Below are 19,246 nucleotides of genomic sequence, written 5' to 3' on the forward strand. Positions count from 1 at the left end.
ATTATTATTAAATGAAAGTATGTCATTGATATCAGGTCTGTTATTTGAGTTATTTTGTATTGATAATACAAGGAAGACATAATATCGCTGAAATCTGAAGTTTGTTTGCTTATCAAGTTCAATACATTGTATTTTTCAAATTTTCAGTAAGCAATTATACTATTCTTACCCTGTCTGCATCAAATGATATTGAGAGACAACTAAATACTTGGAAACCTCCCCATGAGAGTTTCAGAGCTGGGAAATAATAAACAGTTTTCACCTACATTTTTTTTCTTTCTCTGTCTTACCTGTTGTAGTTCTCTTATAGCAAGTTTTCAATATTTAGGAGAAACTTACAATGGACGTTTTGGTTGTTATCCAAAGGTCTCAACGTTTTTTGAGACTTTTTTTATGTTTAAAATTTTTTAAATCTTAAAGTTGAGCACAATCCACACCATCTTTTACATTAAAATTTTTAAATTTGAATTTAGAATTAAAATTGTACCACAAATTACACATAATGACCCAATTGTACCACACTTTAAAGAAATAATACTTACTAAAATAAACATTGACAATTTTAAGCAACAATTAGACACATATATTGTTTTGTAATTATAAAATAATCCTGGAGTATTTTCTGGTAAAAAAGAATCTTTTTCTAGGAAATATGTGTGAAGTTTATTTTTAGTGCATTTATAGCCATAAAATCTTTGGTGAATTAACTTATATGTTATTCATTACCTACTAGAAAGTGTACTTTCTATTTCTTGACAGTGGACTGTGTCCATAGAATTTTTTTTTTTAATTTATTTTTATTTTATTTGTTTTATTTTTTATTTTTTTTAAACAGTAATAGCTATATTTAGAGGGTGCCAGTCACAATTCTAAGTGCTTTACATGTGTGATGTCATTTAATTCTCCCATAGAATTTTTTAATTTTTAAAATTTTATTTATTTTTGGCTGCGTTGGGTCTTCGTTGCTGCGCGCGGGCTTTCTCTAGTTGCAGCAAGCGGGGGCTACTCTTCGTTGCAGTGTGCGGGCTTCTCGTTGCGGTGGCTTCTCTTGTTGCGGAGCACGAGCTCTAGGTGCTCAGGCTTCAGTAGTTGTGGCACGCGGGCTCAGGAGTTGTGGTTCGTGGGCTCTCGAGCACAGGCTCAGTAGTTGTGGAGCACGGGCTTAGTTGCTCCGCGGCATGTGGGATCATCCCGGACCAGGGCTTGAACCCATGTTCCCTGCATTGGCCGGTGGATTCTTAACCACTGCGCCACCAGGGAAGTCCCGTGTTCATAGAATTTAAAGGTGGTGGTTTTGTGCAGCAAGGACAGGGTTTATGAGGTGTGGAAATAACAATGGTAATTCAGTTTCAAAATCTACTTTATATACTGTCGGAGAAAATGAATCAGTGAGTTAAAAAACCCTTCCCCCTTCCCAAATCAACACCACTAAAAAGGGAAGATAAATGCCTGAAAAAAGGATTCAAGTTACAGCTTAACACTGGCTATAGAAATATGAAAGATTATTTAGAGATAATGCCTGCTTACATATCGAAGTGTGTGTTAGAAAGCTTGGTTTCCAGGTAGTGTAGTTTAACCAAAGTCTTCATAACATTGTCTGTGTAATGTATGGTCTCTAGAATATTTAACAAGCTATTGTTTGTTATGGATTGTAACAGGGAGAAGTGAGGTCACTCTTTTGCTCATTGCTGTTCAGCTAAAGTTTTTGAGGAATATACATTCCCCTTTGCCACTCAAATTGCCTTTATGTAGGATTAATATTAGCTGGTCTTTCAGTTTTGTCTTGTTACAAACATTTTCAAATTTTCTAAAATGTTCTTTTAGGTTTTGATCGACAGAGTTCCCTTTCTTTTGTTCCTACTTACTTGGTGAAAGTAGGAAAATAACCTGGCTGCACAATCCCAAAATACTGTTTTTGTGGTCCCTAGGTTCAGGGCAGGAGCTGGGCCTTTTACCTGCTCTGGATGTGGTTGGGCTACCTTATATGCCTGCCTCCCTCCTCTGCCCTCCTTCCTTCCCCCTCCCGGTTTTTTCCCCTCCACCCTCTCCCCCTCCCCTCTTGCTTCCCCTCTTGCTTCCCCTCTCGCTTCCCCTCTCCCTCCCATCTCCCTTTCCCTCTGTCGCACACACCTGATACAGAATGACCCTAGGAGAAATCAAGCCTGCATTTCTCTCCCCTGCTTCTACTCACTGAGTTTGGCCATCGGCTCTCACCTCCCAAACTCATAATCACTATAAAGGTGATTGACAAAAGAATGAATAAGAGTGAAAATACCCGCTTACTAGGTGTTTGGAACCATCTCAGATTTCTTTTCTTGACTCTCTGAGGCCTCAGATAGCACAGCGATTATTCTTTTAGGGAGTGTTCAAAACCTTGCTATGAGTAGCTCGGATTCACACTGTACAGGGTGGTGTCACCGTTACCTTTTGAAGAGGCCTTAGGGTGCACAGATCTGAGGACCGGGCTGGATTCTTGTCTCTGCAGTTGACTGCTGCTGCCCTGATCCTTTCACTTAGCTCTGTCTTTTCCTTCATCTTGAAACTGGTGACAAGTCTTGCTTCCTTCATTGCTTCTGACGTAGCTGATGAGTGTAAAGTATTTGCATCTTCCCAGAAAAAGATATTATAAATGCAAGATATGATTTTTGAGGCATTGTCGTGTTTCTTCTTATATCCAACAATGAATGCACTGTAGGATGTGTGGGTATTTTAAAATCAACTCGTATTACTTTTTTTTTTTTTTAATAAATTTATTTATTATTTTATTTTATTTTTGGCTGCGTTGGGTCTTCGTTGCTGCATGTGGGCTTTCTCTAGTTGTGGCGATTGGGGGGCTACTCTTAGTTGTGGTGCACGGGCTTCTCATTGCAGTGGCTTCTCTTGTTGCGGAGCACGGGCTCTAGGCGTGCGGGCTTCAGTAGTTGCAGCATGCGGGCTCAGTAGTTGTGGCGTGGCTCGTGGGCTCTAGAGCGCAGGCTCAGTAGCTGTGGTGCACGGGCTTAGTTGCTCCACGGCATGTGGGATCTTCCCGGACCAGGACTCGAACCCGTGTCCCCTGCATTGGCAGGCGGATTCTCAACCACTGCGCCACCAGGGAAGCCCTCGTATTACTTTTTTAAACTTCTTATTTTAGAAAATTTCAGATATATAAAAAAGTAAAATAGTATCATGAAGCTTCATGGACCTACCACCAGTGACAGGAGTGATTGACTCAGGGCTGATCTTGTTTTAACCACATCCCATTCTAGTCCTCCTCTTTGCCCCCAGCTTATTGGAGGCAAATCCCAGACATCAAATTTTCATATGTAACTATTACAGGGTGTACCTATCTGTTTAAAAAAAAAAAAAAAAGGAACTCTAAAGAAATTGCCACACCGAAAATAAATATTCCCTTAACATCATCAGATATCCATTTCCAGTCAGTATTCAGAGTTCTGCTGTTGACTGATGTATATTGTTTTACAGATTCCAAATTCGGAATTTGTAATTTATGAGATCCAAATAAAGTCCATCCATTGCATGGTTGATAAGTTTGCCAGTCACTTTTCAGCTATAGTTTCCCTTTCCCTCTCTCTCTTAAATTCCTTGTAATTTATTTGTTGAAGAGAATGGATAATTTGATTTTTTATTTCTTTTTCAGCATTCGAAGTCCAATCCAAACCATAAAATTTACTAGGCAAAAGATGGTATAGTTCAGGGAATGCGTTTGTTGTTAAATAGAATCATTAGTGCTGTAATTTACAAAAAATAAAATACAATCTAAGTGTAATCTTTATGGTGTTGCCCTGACCATTAATCACAGGAAATTACCTTGTCCAGGTACAGGTGGAGGGGCCAACATGTACAAACCCTGTAGAGGTTTGATTAGGAAAGATAGACGTTTATTCCTCTCACAAGGCAGACAACTGGCTAGGACTTTTTCATTTAACTTACCTCCTCTAAGAAGCAAACAGCCAGCATTTTATTGAGCACTAACCATCTGCCAGACTTTGTTCTAAATGCTTTAAATATATTATCAGCACTGATTGTATAGGTGAGGAAGCAAGGCACAGAAAGGTTAGGGAACTTGCCGAAGTTTACAAACTGGCAAGAGGCAAAGCACAGAGTGGCAAGCCAGTGATCTGGCCCCAGAGTTAGCCCTCTGAACACCCCCTTCCCGCATTGGCCTCAGCCGCATTCCTCCTCAAGGACTTCAGTATTTGTCTGAACATTTCCGTCACTGAGCAGGATTTTATTGCCCAGGGTGAGAGCTTCAGAGACTGATAGCCCTAATAATAAGTTGTTATAAATTATTGATAGTGATAACACTGAAACTAATATAGGGCCTCAGAAATATTTCATGCTATAGAAATTGATTTTTCAAGTTGAGTCCTTCTCAAGATACTTTAAGAATAGCAAAAAAGCATCAACTCTTACTGTGTGCCAGTGATCAAAATCTTAGATTCAGTAATTGGAGATGTCAAATGCAAAAGGAGTCAACACATGAAAATTACCCCCTCTAGTTCAGTGTGTGGAGCAATGAAGCACATGGTACTTCCTCAGTACCAGGAAGGGTACGTTTTCTGAGAGAAACTTAAAACAATTTGTCATTGATGTTGAGCTATATCTAGAAAGCCCATTAATATTATTCAAAACAGTTTCTGCCTGAAGCTGACCTAGAATATTAAGCCTCTGATGCATGTTGCAGACACCTGTTACTGTACTGGAAAGATGCAGGCATATTCTGACAGCATCTTGCTAACATGCACCTACCCTGTACTTCTTTTCCTTTTTTCCTTCCTCATTTGTTCATGTAACAGCATCTGCCCAGACACAGCCCCTGGCAGGTACAGCTACTTTGGACTCAATTATCAGCAGAAATAACATACTTTAATTTATTTGAGTGAGTTTTGCGCAGTCTTTGACATGATTTCTCACCATAAAAGGTAAGTTCTTAGTTAAAAAAAATGTTTGCCAAATTAAGTTTTGTATGAGTAAAGTATTTTTAGAGAGCATCTATCTGGTTGAAAGTTTGTAATTTCTCCAAGCTGTAAGGGTATAGATAGAAAAGTCAGGGAATCATTTCCCTAGATAGCATCTGTAATTTCATTTTATTCAGTTCTATTCAGTTTATTTAACTAACACTTATATGCCATATAACACAACCATGTACCAGACACTGTTCTAAGCTGTTTAATAATATTAACTTATTTATCCCTTGTAACAACCTTATGAAGTAGGTAATATTAATACAGTCTTCGCTTGGTATCCGTGGGGAATTGGTTCAGGACCTCCCTCAGGTACCAAAATCCACAGATACTCAAGTCCCTTACATAAAATGGCATAGTATTTGCATATAACGTACACACATCCTCCCATATACTTTTAATCATCTCTAAATTACTTATAATACCTAATAAAATATAAATACTATTTAAATAGTTGCTTTTTGAAACTTTCTGGAATGTTTTTTCCTGAATATTTTCTATCTGCAGTTGATTGAATCTGCAGATGCAGCACCTACAGATACGGAAGGCTGACTGTATCCCCATTTTTTATAGATGGGGAAAGTGTGGCACAGAGAGATTAATAACTTGCCCAAGGCCACACAGCTGGTATATAGTGGAGTTGTATTTTAACATGCAGTCTGATCAGGCATCACTATTCTTAATCACTTTTCTATACCCATTCTCATGAACTTCGATATTAATAGTAATCTGTTTTCTTCCGCAACCAATTTTTTACTCACCAGTGTATATAGCAAGGGGTCTGTTGAGGGTTTTTTATTTTGTTTTGTTTTTTTAAGAAACTGAAGTGGAAGAGGCTTGAGCTTATTAAGAATTGCCAGGAAGGATCCAGTAACCTGGGAGAGGTTACACTCATGGGAGAGGGGAGGTCATTGCTGGATCAAGGTCCCTTAGAAGACATCAGGAAACAACCGTGAAATTGCAGGTGGGAAGATCAGCCAAGGACCGGAGAAAGGGAGAAAGGGCAGAGAGTGGATGTGCATAAACTGGGGTATAGGACTGGGAATATCAGGGGAGAGGGGATTTGTATAAAGAAATCAAACCACAGGTTTGGTTCCAGACAACTGAAATAAAGTGAGTATCACAATAAAGCCAGTCACACGAATTTTTTGGTTTCCTGGTGCAGACAAAAGTTATGTTTACACTATACTATAGTCTTTGTGTCTGAAAAAAAAAAGTGCATATCTTAATCAAAAAATACTTTATTGCTAAAAAATGCTAACCATCATCTGAGCCCTCATCTTTTTTGCTGGTGGAATGTCTTGCCACCAGCAAGACATATTGATGGTGCTGACTGATGAGGGTGGTTGTCGCTGAAGGCTGGGTGGCTGTGACAGTTTCTTCAACTAAGACGTCAGTGAAATTTGCTGCATCAGTTGACTCTTTTTTTTCATGAACGATCTCTCTGTAGCATGCAATGCTGTTTGATAGCATTTTACCCACAGCAGAACTTCTTTCAGAAATGAGAGTCAGTCCTCTTAAACCCTGCCTTATCAACTAAATTCATATAATATTATAGATCCTTTGTTGTCATTTCAACCATCTTCACAGCATCTTCACCAGGAGTAGATTTCATCTCAAAAAACCACTTTCATTGCTCATCCTTAAGAAGCCACTTCTCATCCTTTCGAGGTTGAATATGAGATTGCAGCCATTCAGTCACATCTTCAGGCTCCACTTCTAATTCCATTTCTCTTGCTGTGTCTACCACATCTACAGTTACTTCCTCCACTGAAGTCTTGAACTCCTCAAACTCATCCATGAGGGTTGGAAGCAACTTCTTCCAAGCTCCTGTTAATGTTATTTGAACATCTTCCCATGAAGCACAAGTGTTTTCTTAATGGCATCTTGAATGATGAATCGTTTCAGAGGCTTTCAATTGACTTTGCCCAGATCCACAAGAGGAATCACTATCTATGGCAGCTATAGCCTTACAAACTGTATTTCTTAAATAATAAGACTTGAAAGTCGAAATGACTCCTTGATCCATGAGCTGCAGAATGGATGTTGTATTAGCAGGCATGAAAACAACATGAGTCTTGTTGTACCTCTCCATCGGAGACCTTAGGTGACCAGGTACATTGTCAGTGAACAGTAATATTTTAAAAGGAATCTCTTTTTCCAGGATACTAGGTCTCAACAGTGGCCTTAAAATATTCAGTAAACCATATTGTAAACAGATATGATGTCACCCAGGCTTTGTTGTTCTATTTATAGAGCATAGGCATAGTAGATTTAGCATCATTCTTAAAGGCTCTACAATTTTCAGAATGGTAAACAAGCATTGGCTTCAACGTAAAGTCACCAGCTGCATTAACCTCAAATAGGAGAGTCAGCGTGTCCTTTGAAGTTTTGAAGCCAGGCACTGACTTCTCCTCTCTAGCTATGAAAGTCCTAGATGGCATCTTCTTCCGGTATAAGGCTGTTGTGTCTACCTTGAAAATCTGTTGTTTGGTGTGGCCACCTTCATGGATTATCTTAGCTAGATCTTCTGGATAACTTGTTGCAGCTTCTATGTCAGCACTTGCTGCTTCACCTGGCACTTTGATGTTATGGAGACGGCTTCTTGCCTTAAACCCCATGAACCAACCTCCGCTAGCTTCAAACATTTCTTCTGCAACTTTCTCACCTCTCTCAGCCTTCAGAGAATTGACGAAAGTTAGGGCCTTTCTCTGGATCTGACTTTGGCTGAAGGGAATGTTGTGGCTGGTTTGATCTTCTATCCAGACCACAAAAATTTTCTCCGTATCATCAATAAAGCTGTTTTGCTCTTTACCTTTCATGTGTTCACTGGAGTACCACTTTTCATCTCCTTCAAGAACTTTCCCTTTGTGCAGTCACAACTTGGCTAACTGGTGTGAGAGGCCTAGCTTTCAGCCTGTCTCAGCTTTCCACATGCCTTCCTCATGAAGCTTAATCATTTCTAGCTTTTGAGTTAAAGTGAGAAACATGCGGCTCTTCCTTTCATTTGAACGCTTGGAGGCCATTGTAGGTTTATTATTTGTCCTTATTTCAGTATTATTGTATCTCAGAGAACAGGGAGGCCCTAGGAGAGGGAGAGAGATGAGGAACAGCCTACTGCTGGAGCAGTCAGATCATACACCCAGCTTGTATGGGCGCAGTTCGAGATGCCCCAAAAGAATTACAATAGTAACATCAGAGATCACTGATCACGGGTCACTATGACAAATATAATAATAATGAAAAAGTCTGAAATATTGCGAGAATTACGAAAACCTGACACAGAGACCTGAAATGAGCAAATGCTGTTGGAAAACGGGCGCCGATAGACTTGCTTGACACAGGTTTGTCACAGACCTTCAATTTGTAAAAAATGCCGTATCTGTGAAGTGCAATAAAGCAAAGCACAGTCAAATGAGGTCTGCTTGTACTTAGCGTCATATGCTACAAATGTTTCTTTCAGCTTGCATTTAAAATTGGATGTCGTACTATTCAGTGAAAGAAATAGTCGTAGCGTTTTATGTTTTTCATAGTCTGTGCAGCTGTGGATGTGTGTATGATCTTTCCTGTGTTGACATATTAATATGTCAGTTAATCTGCAACGGAGTATAAGTTACATGGGCCAATGCAAATGACATAGTCCACTTGTTGACTATTTCCCTTATGACTTTCAGTACTTTGGTTACTGCTATAATCTAAGTTTCAGGACTAATCTGTTACTGTATTTCATTCTCATCAGAGGATATATTTAATAGGACCTAAGTGCCACCAGTGAGCCCTCAGCCTAGTATAGGGCTGCTTATACGTGTAAGCTGTTGGCATGGGCTTTTATTTGAGAAAATAGCACAGAGTAGTACTTCTCTAAAAAGTCTTATCCTGGTGACTAAATACAAAAAGTCTTTTCATAGTAATTAAGTTCAGATAAAGTTGACTTTCTTGCTGGTACCTTATTAACATACTTGACTGAAGTTATGTACTTTTTCTACCATCACACAGTTAAACTCTCCATTTTCATTAAATGCTTCATTTCCATATCAATTTTATATTGCCTAAAATTACCTTCTTTTTCAGTGTACTCCAGTTCTGTCATTTAAGAAAAAGTAGTGAATATTATTGGTGAGGCACAGATTTTTTTTTTTTATATGAACTCATTCTGGACTATGAAATATATCTGAATTTTTCTCCATCCTCAAGACTCAGATCTTGTATCTTGTGCAGATACCACTCTATAGTATATAAGTGGCCAGGCTCTAGAGTCAGAGGATCTGCCATTGCCATTCAGTAGCTACATCAGCCTGGGCAAATTAATTCATGTCTCTTATGTCTATAATTTATCTGCTAAAAGAGGATAATAATAGTACTTCTCTCATGGGATTATTTGAGGATTACATGAGATAATGCATATACTTCTTAGTCTAATGCTTGACACCGGGTCATTGGTCAGTAATTATAAGCTATGATGATGATGATTAAAAACGGAAACTGTACTTTAACATAACCAGAAATGATATGTGGTGTTTGGTCTTGAATTCTTAAAGAAATATAGTCTAAGGAATTATTATTAATTTTTAAGGTATGTGTTATTATAGTTATGTAAGATTTAGAGAGACTAGTAAACAGGTTGAATGGCATCAGGGATATGATTTGCTTTAAAATACTTTAGCAACAGGAAAAATAAAAAGAGAAAAACAAAGAAAGAACAAAGGGATAGGTAGAGCGGTGTGACAGAATTGAATGGTTGTGAATTCCTTGTGACAGGTCTTTGGGTGCTTGCTTTACCTTTTAGCATATAGTATGTATGGTTAATGAATTACCTCCTTAAAATTATCAATGTTTTATGCATGTGGGCAGTAAAGCAATGAGGGCAGGCGTTTTTTTCAATCTCTTCGAAAGAAGACGGGTTCATTAATCTGGTCTAATCACTAGCCCCATACATGGTTTGGATTCCATTCTGCCTTGAATAATAATCCTGGGTTCCTTTGAACTGACAATGATATTTTTGATAATGTTTTTGGCAGAACTTAACAGGAATGTTTTCTGAAGGTCTAGAACATTCAGTATTATAATAACACATATATTACAATAGTATTATCTTTAAAGCATAAACTTTGACTCATATATAAAACAAAATAGGCAACTTTTAGAAGATTAATGTTCTGTGAGAGGGAATACCTTATATGCTTAAGCAAAATCCTGTGTCTATGTAAGGACCAGCTTCCCCAAAACTCTGAATTAATAAAGGTTTGTCCTAAACAACAAGATCCTACTGTATAACACAGGGAACTGTATTCAATATCCTGTGATAAACCATAATGGAAAATAATATGAAAAAGAATGTATATATGTATAACTGAGTCACTTTGATGTACAGCAGAAATTAACACAACATTATAACTCAGCTCAACTATACTTAAATAAAATTTTTTTAAAATACTAAAAAACATAGCGATTTGTTCTCCCAAAGGTGAGGAAACCACTCACCACTCCCTTGTTCATTCATTCACGCATCACACAGTGCACAGGAGCAACAGTTGCGTGCCAGCAGCGTGAGGCCCTGCTGGAGACCCAAAGGTGACTCCTGCAGCAGATGGCAGAAGGGATCCAGGACACATGTGAAGGCAGCTATTTCAAGAAAGAGGAAGGTCGCTTCTTCTACTAATGTGGGAGGGAGGGAGGGCGTTGAAATGGGTGTAAGATATTGAAATGGAAAAGAGGGACTGGGTCTGTGGCCTTGATCTTTTACAGGAAAAGTGGGGAAACAAGATAAACTGCTGCTGGAGAGCAAAAGAGAGATTGAAAGGGAGTTCAGGGCTGAAAGTGAGTTGCAGGAACAAGGTCAGCAGCCTTTGAGCAAAAATGTGATCGGAAGTGAGTTAGTGATGAAAAATGGAACTGCTGAGTGCAGGACGGGACCTCCAAAGAGAGACATCTGAAATTGGTGGTGAATCCTGGCTCCCAAGTTAGACAGCTTTTGCCAGGTGTGCTCAGGAAAGAGGTATCAGGCGGTAGAGTTGGAGTCTGACACATCAGGAAAGTTCTCAGGAAAGAACTGAGAATGGGAATCTAGCATAATGAGGAGGAGAATTAAAGACATTACAACCATAGCTTCCATTTGGTCTCTTCAGAGGTTGATGTGATCTAATTGCGTTTCATTTTTAAGAGGAAATTAAAGAATTAGGGCTTCTTTTGAAAAGACTTAGTTACTGGGAAATTTTTTTAAGACCTTACCGGAGGGAGCTGTTGGAGGGAATAGTTATTTAGCCCACTCTTGGATAAAATGCTAATATTTTTGTGTCTATATTATAGTACATAACACAGTTAAGGGAGCACATATGATTCTTTAATTCTCTGAGCACTGCGCTAGAATTTCTTATTTCATACCTCATTTACAACTTATTATAGTGTGATCACACAAGTTCAGCCTCTATATTTTTACATAAATTAGGAGCATTTGTTGTTTTGAACGTAGAAAGATAGTTGGCATAGATCTCTTTTTATAGTTTTATGTTATAAAATTAACTCAAAATTATAACCTCTCCGAAGTACAGCAATAATGGAGGGGAAAAAGTCTGACTGGCCATCCATGCAGGGAGCACAAGTCTATTTGAGAACAGAAATAGAAGAAGGCATTCAGAGGTCCTCCTTGGACTGTGGCAAGATCAACAATTCCATGCGGCCCAGAGTGCTTCCTGCTATGTGTAGACATGCTGGCACAGAGTTCCCTGTGGGTGTCTGTACATCACTGACCCACAGTGACCTTCCCTCGGGCTTCCTCTTTAAAGGCATGAGTGCTTTCCACTCTCGCCCTTCTTTGCCATCATTTGATTCATCTAGCAGGTGCGTGAAAATAGGGATTGTTGTCACTTCGAAGTTAATCAGATTCTGTGGTTTGCTCCCCCTTTGGTCACACTTCTGTTGCATACAAAAGAAAAAAAAATGAGATGTAGTGATGTTAATAGGAGAGATTTTAAGAAATGGACCAGGAGGAGGATCTAAATTAAAACAAAAACAAGCAAACAAATAACTTTATTCATGCTGAGAACACCCAGCGTAGAAGTGATCCACAGTTTTTCTCTGTAGCGTTTTAAGAGCCACACAATTCCAATTATTTTTGAAATTTTAAATTACTACATTATTATAAGAATAAGTGGCTGGAACTTTAAAGTGGCAGAAAACCAAAAACTCATAGAGTAAATGTATTCAGACCTGGCTTTCTCATCCCCTTTAGCTCTAAACACTTACGCAGCCGACTTGTCTCATTGTACTTAAACAGTGCAGAGTTTTAGAAATTGATCAGAAGGGCTTTCCACCCCTATTCCTGTGTTTTAAAAGATGACCAGATGGGTGTTCTTTTCACCAGGATTCTGGTCGTCTCTGTCTGTTCTCCTCTGCCTTGTGTCTGCTGCCTATAGAGAATTCAGATTAATTTAGTTTTCCTAAATTCACTACCAATTAAATCATGCTCACACATAGCAACCCACCTTACAAGGACTTTTTTTGCTCTTTGTTGCCATTTGTGCTGTAAGGTGATTCGCCATTGACAAAGGAATCATTCATGATACGGTCCTCGTTAGTTCCTTTTCTGAAGATAAGACTTTACCCTCTCCTATCTTTCTGTTCCCAGCACCTTGCAGAGTGCCCTACACAGACTGGGCATCGATGCAGTTAAAGGAAGTTTACAAGTCTCTCACTGTTGTTGAGGCAAAGTGTTAAAAGATTGTGTCATTATTGTCTCAATTTTTTCTGTCTTCCTTCCTCTCCAGTGGGGATGTGCTTATTAATAAGAGAGAGAACTCAAGCTTGAGTGCACCAGCAATGGTGATGGATTTGTTTCAGGTTCTCCTGTGTTAATCAGAACTGTGCTCTCAGACATGGCTCTATGGGAGCATCATTTGCAAAATCTGTCCTGCTAAAAAAAAAAAAAAGTAAATAAAGATTAGCAGATAAATTTATGGACAGTCCCCGACTTACAGTGGTTCGACTTAGGATTTTTTGACTTCACAGTGGTGTGAAAGCAATACACATTTACTGGAAACTGTACTTTGAATTTGGATCTTTCCCTGGGCTAGCCATATTCGGTACAATGCCCTTGTAAAGCTGAATGGTTTTATCAGGACGTAACCCTATAAGTTGAGGAGTATCTGTGTAGCGTCTTCTCCTAAGTATTTCCATTTAGAGATCTTTGACTACAAGTTAAACAGAGACTGCATCTTTTTATTTCCATTGAGCAACAGAGATTTCACGCTATTGCTGTTGAATCACTGATCTTCATTCATTCAGGAAACAATTACTGCTCTCCTTCTCGGGGAAGGGCACTGATCTGGGCATTGGGGACACATCAATGAATAAAAAAAAAAAAAAAAAAAAAAATTCTTGCCCTCCCAGAACTTACATTCTATTGATGTTCAAAATACTATTAAGCTTTAAGTCAAGAAGTATTTTTAAAGGCTAGAGTTTCTCTTTTTATGGTAACCAGTATTGCTGTTTTTGTTTCACCAAAAATACTTGTGGTGTCTAAAGCAATGCTTCCTAAACTTTTCAGTGCCTAAAGTTCATTTTCAAACTTATGAAAACTATGGAGCTCTACAGAAAATAATGTACCTATCCTCATACACATGAATATTTACATATCAGTGTAGAGGCTTTGTAGCTCCCTGGTTAAAAAGAAGAAGCATTTGACCTTTAGAAAGTCCAATTGCATAGGTCATCTTGTCAATAAATAGTATTTAATGATGATTTAGATACTTTTCTTTTTTTTAGATTGAAGTATAGTTGATTTATAATAATGCATTAGTTTCAGGTGTACAGCAAAGTGATTCAGTTATACATGTACATATATTTTTTTTCAGATTCTTTTCCATTATAGGTTGTTATAGTTCCCTGTGCTATACAGCAAATCCTTATAGTTTATCTATTTTTATATCTAGTGGTTTGTATCTGTTAATCCCATACTCCTAATTTATCCCTACCCTACTGCTTTCCCCTTTGGTAATCATAAGTTTTCATTTTTTTAAGTTATAATGAATATAAAGAATCTATCAGTATCAGTAAGCTGTTGAAAGGGACATTTGATTTTGGCTTCTTTCATTTTAAAAATTAGAACATTTTTTTGAGATAATAAATGTATGAAAGACATTATACTTACTGTTTTTGCAGGGCTTGAATTACTTAGATTTTTTTATTTAGTCTGTTTTCATTAAGGTTTCTGTGCCTTTGCAAAGAACTGCATGCTTCAACCCAGAGTAGTTATAAAGAGCTCAGGTTTGCTTTACTTTCAAGATTGCTTATTACAGATACTTTCTAACAAAAGAGGCATTGTTAAAAAGGTCAGAATAATTACTGTATATAAATCAGAGCGATTCCTCCCTCATGAAATGTCAAAGGAATAGTGTTTACCATAATCAAATTATGTAAATTCCAAGAAGAATAAGCATAAGACATTCTGCGTGTAAACAGGCCTTCTTATTTCACAGTCCTTGTTTCTGTTGACCAGATCCTATCATCACCTACTTTTAGTTACTTCTCTAAGAAACTTGTTTTCTAGTGAAATTCTTAATGAGTTCTCTAGAGATAGACATAAGCAAGTTTTTTCCTGAGTGGCTCAGTTCAACAGTTTAGCTGTTTCTAAGGATTTTACTTGAATTCAACAATGAGATTTTTAGGGTCTCAAGTCTTTAGAACTTATAGTCATTACTGTTTTTCTCAAATCAACAGTTGAACCAAATCTTTTCTTTAATTCATCCGTCAATCAGCAGGTGATCTGTACATCACTTATTTATAACTTTAGAAAGCATTGCACTCCTTTTTCTTTGAGCTTTACCTTCCCAAGAAGAATTCTGATTCAGTTGGCTTTATTCTCTGAAAAGAAAAATAACATGAAGTGGTTTTAAGTCATTCTAAGTAGTAAGAAAGAATCAGCTTGATGTTCAACATTGGCAATAGAGTTGACTGTAGTTTAAAAAATTATTTCCCTTTTTCATCATTCAACTAAAGCAAAATCCTTTATTGTCCTGACAAAGCCATCCCATTAGTTGGTTGCTTAGTCCTTCAACCTCAAATATTTGTAAAGTGAATCTGGACTTGGGTATTAATATTAAAAAAGAAAACTCAGAGTCTTTCTGCTCTTTAGGCAAACTACTGTGGAAACCCTGGTATCAAGGATCCTTCTTGTTTCATTTCCCTTTAATCAGAAGAGCTCATGACCCTTGTGTTGCTTTTGTTTTAAAATTAGAAAGCACATTAATAACTTTATCTAGGAAGACTTGCTTGAGGAGTTGCTTTCATTTATTGCCAAGGAAAAACTTCATTTGTATCAGTCACATGGTTGGGAGAAGAAAGGGGAGAAGTCGTTGACCTGAAGATATCAGGCATTTGTTGCCTGTTTTCTGGTTGTATACGAAGATCATAAAAGACAGTCAGCAATTCTGACTCATTAGTGCCTAGGCATTTGGGTCAAAACAGTGGTTGTTAAATATGACTGTGCTTTTAAACACATAGGGAGCTTTTAGGTCCATAGTAAGTCAGGATCCCCAGGCTAGGGCCTGGGCTTTATACAGCTCCCAGGAGAATGTTGTACACACCCATGTTTGGAGATGGCCTGGATGAGAGCCCCTTTTTCTGTGCCATGGTGAGCACCAAAACTCTTGGTCTAGTGGCCACCCCAGGGCAGCTAGCGCACCTTCCACTCACTTCCCCAGAGTATCTTGCCGGGTCAGCGGTAGCACCAGCTCCTGGGGGCGTTACTATGACAATTTAGAATGCTCCTTTGCAAAGAGTTGTCCTTTGCCACTCATTCTAGGAAAGAACACAGTAACAGTTCCCTGCACGGATGGTTGGAAGCGTCTTACACTGTTAGTCAATCAGAAAGCATTTGAGAAAATGCAGGAGGAGCAGTGAAATAGAAGCATTGAGATCACCTTCTATTTGTGTACTATTGCCTTTTGGGTAGAGGGCCTAGAGTCAGCGCAGCTGAACCATTCTCCTACCTCTTCTCACTATTCTCCTTCCGTCTTCTTGCTCCCACTGTTTCCTCCCTGACTGCTGGTGCATCTCCCTGCACTACTATTCATTGTAGGGTAGATATTAATTGTCCTCACACACAGCATAGTTAAATTTCAGACAAGGGACTTGGCTTTTTCAAAGACACTACTATTTTTTGGTATTTACAATTGTTTTATAAAGTGTAAGCGTAGGACTTCCCTGGTGGCGTGTTGGTTAAGAATCTGCCTGCCAATGCAGGGGACAAGGGTTCGAGCCCTGGTCTGGGAAGATCCCACATGCCGCGGAGCAACTAAGCCCGTGTGCCGCAACTATTGAGCCTGCGCTCTAGAGCCCGCGAGTCACAACTACTGAGCCTGTGTGCTGCAACTACTGAGCCCGTGTGCTGCAACTCCTGAAGCCCGTGCTCCTAGAGCCTGTGCTCTGCAACAAGAGAAGCCACCACAATGAGAAGCCTGCACACTGCAATGAAGGGTAGCCCCGCTCACCGCAACTAGAGAAAGCCCGCGCACAGCAACGAAGACCCAGCGCAGCCAAAAATAAATAAATAAATTTAAAAAATAAAAATAAAAAAGTGTAAGCATAAAAGAACCAGACAGTTCTTTTTCCAATTAGTGTACCAGAATACGACCACTGAAGTGTTTGCTCTCTTTTGTTACTATCACTTTTGGAGAACATAAATTTATTTCAGTGACTTAACTGTTCAAAATGATTTTGGAAATATTCTTTGTAATTTTTTGTAGATTAATCAGACTTTAACCCAAGATATTATCCAATCATATATTTTTGGATAAAGTATACATTGTGTAACTTCCACAAACATTAAACCACTAGGCAGTTTTGCTTCTTATGAGAGGGGAGCTATAGAGTGATAAACATGAATCCATATAGAGAAATACAAAAATCTCCTTGGCGTTGGTCATTCCTTACTTTAGGTGCATTGCTCTTTGAAGGCAAATGATTGTCCTAGGAATGCCATATGGGAGAGCCACTTTATGTGATTAGTCAGAAGGCTGGGAGGACCCTCCCACATCTGGCCTGGAGGCCTCCAAGACCCTACGTAGGGCCTTTCCTACAGGACAGCTGCTTCTGAGTGTTATGATAGGAGGAGGGGGTGGGAAGATAGGAGCATCCTATCCTGCTGAGAAAGGGAAGGAGAAGCCATTAGGGTCTTCAGAACCCTACTGTGCCTCCCATATTATTTGCATCACTGGTAAAAAGTTTTCTACCAAATTATGCTGTTGAAGTACACCCTTTATTATCAGAGGTTGTTTTGAGTACATCAGAAGGTCAGTAGTGCAGCTGAACAGGTTCACAGACATAAACTTCCTAAACACAGATATGTTTGTGACTTTATTTTTTTTTGTCTGGCTTCATGCATTTTTAATTATTATTTTTGTATTTTATTGAAAATATTCATAATAAAATCCTTGGTTCACGTGACATGGGTAGGCTTGTTCTTTTTGTCTGTTTTGAGGTGTTCTGTTATTTTGAAGACAGCATAACATTGTGGTTAAGAGCTGAAACTTTGGAATCAGACCCTGGAAATTAATTTCCTGGTTCCAACCTTGACTGACCATGCAACTTTGGCCAACTTACCCAATATCCCCAAGCCTCAGCTTTCTCATTTGTAAAATGGGGATGCAAGGGGCTCCTACCTTATAGGGTGGTTGGGAGAATTAAATGAGAAAATCCATGTAAAGCATATATAAATACACCAGGACAGGGGATATTTTGACTTTTAATATTTTTCCCCAGGAATATCTGGGGATACTCTTGCACACTCTTATTTCATTATCTTGGTTTTCTCAAATCCTTGTTAGAAGAAGGCAGGTTATAAATAATAAATAATTGTGATTTTTTTGTTCTTTATTTCCAAAGAAAGAATTTGAGATTGTTGATTTATAATATGTTGATTTATAATGGCTCACACAAGGAATTCATGTGGACACTAAATTTCTCTGGCACTGATATTTCCTCTGGGAGGACATGGCACTATAACGGGAAGTCAAATGATGATTTTTCTCTGCTGGTAATAATATCAACTCTCATTTCTTAATGTGTCTAGAAGTGTTCTATGTGCTTATTCATTCTTTGCTGATGAAGAAGGCAGTATTCTCATTTGAAAACATATTATGTCACCATAGATATTTCCATTACTATATGTTTACTGTAATAAAGACATAGGATATGCGTGGCAGACAGAGTTAAATGGCATGATCTAGAATCTGGAGGGGCCATGAAGTTAATTATGTGACTCTCACATCTGGTGGTAAGGTACCATTGATTGAAATGTCTCTGGAGAATTTTGTACATTTCACTACTGTGAAGTAAAAGATATTATAGGGAAGAGAGCGAAAGTTGCTTCCCAATAATTTATATTTTGCTCTATTTTTTCCTAAAAGGTTGTATTTGTTCAGTCTTTAAACACTAAGGAGGTACCGAATCATTGGCTAGCAGCTGGGAATGTAAAGGTTAATAGTCATGGGCCTGTATTCTAGTTAGTCACAGTGTAATAGAAAGAAACACACATACCTCTTATGATTAGGGGGAAAAAAGTATAAATAATGTAATGTAGGTATGCACATCTTATAATAGGACACTTCTTAAATTCACAAAAGCTAGTTCTGTTTTCTGATGAGGTGCCACTCTTTGACTTACAGTAGAGAATTGAAAATACCTTTGTGTGTGGCCACAAAAGTTTGTGAGAGAATTTTAGAAGATGTGCCAGAGTGAAATGTCATCCACTCATATGGTCCCCCCTCCTTGAAGGCAACATTTTGGCATTCTCCAGACGTGTGTGAGCGTGTGGGTGGTATTTATTGTAATCTGAAGATTCTGAAATGTGTTGCTGTAGTTCTTTTTTTCTCTGAAACCATTTTCTGATTAAGTGGTTGCTGTATCACCAAAGCTGAAGAGAAATTGATTGAGTTTGTATACCAACAACTTTCACCAAATGAATAAAAATTTTATTTAATTGGCCATAAAAAGTTGGGCTTTTTTTTCCTTTTAAAAGAAGTCTGGTTTTAAAAAAATTGCACGTGACTTATTTCTCCATAGTACCCATATTCAGTCTATTTTTATCTCCCCTTTAAGGCATGCTTAAGCTAAGGGATATGGCTTAGTACATATTGGTATTCTTTCTGTAATAGGATATGATAATAATACTTGCATAATCAGGATTCTGTCTAGACTAGTGAAATTAAAATAGTGACAGAGCAAAAGGAGTGTCTGAAATAGAATGCTTTAGGAAACATTATTTTACCAGAAGATTGATGAAA

General features: G+C 38.3%; 1 protein-coding gene across 3 annotated transcripts in view; it reads left to right on the forward strand.

The window, feature by feature from the left end:
* Positions 1–19,246, forward strand: part of DOCK4 (dedicator of cytokinesis 4) — a 492,329-nt gene that overhangs the window by 232,644 nt on the left and 240,439 nt on the right. The window lies entirely within an intron of this gene.

This window comes from Balaenoptera ricei, chromosome 9, assembly GCF_028023285.1.
Source record: "Balaenoptera ricei isolate mBalRic1 chromosome 9, mBalRic1.hap2, whole genome shotgun sequence".
Lineage (NCBI taxonomy): Eukaryota > Metazoa > Chordata > Mammalia > Artiodactyla > Balaenopteridae > Balaenoptera > Balaenoptera ricei.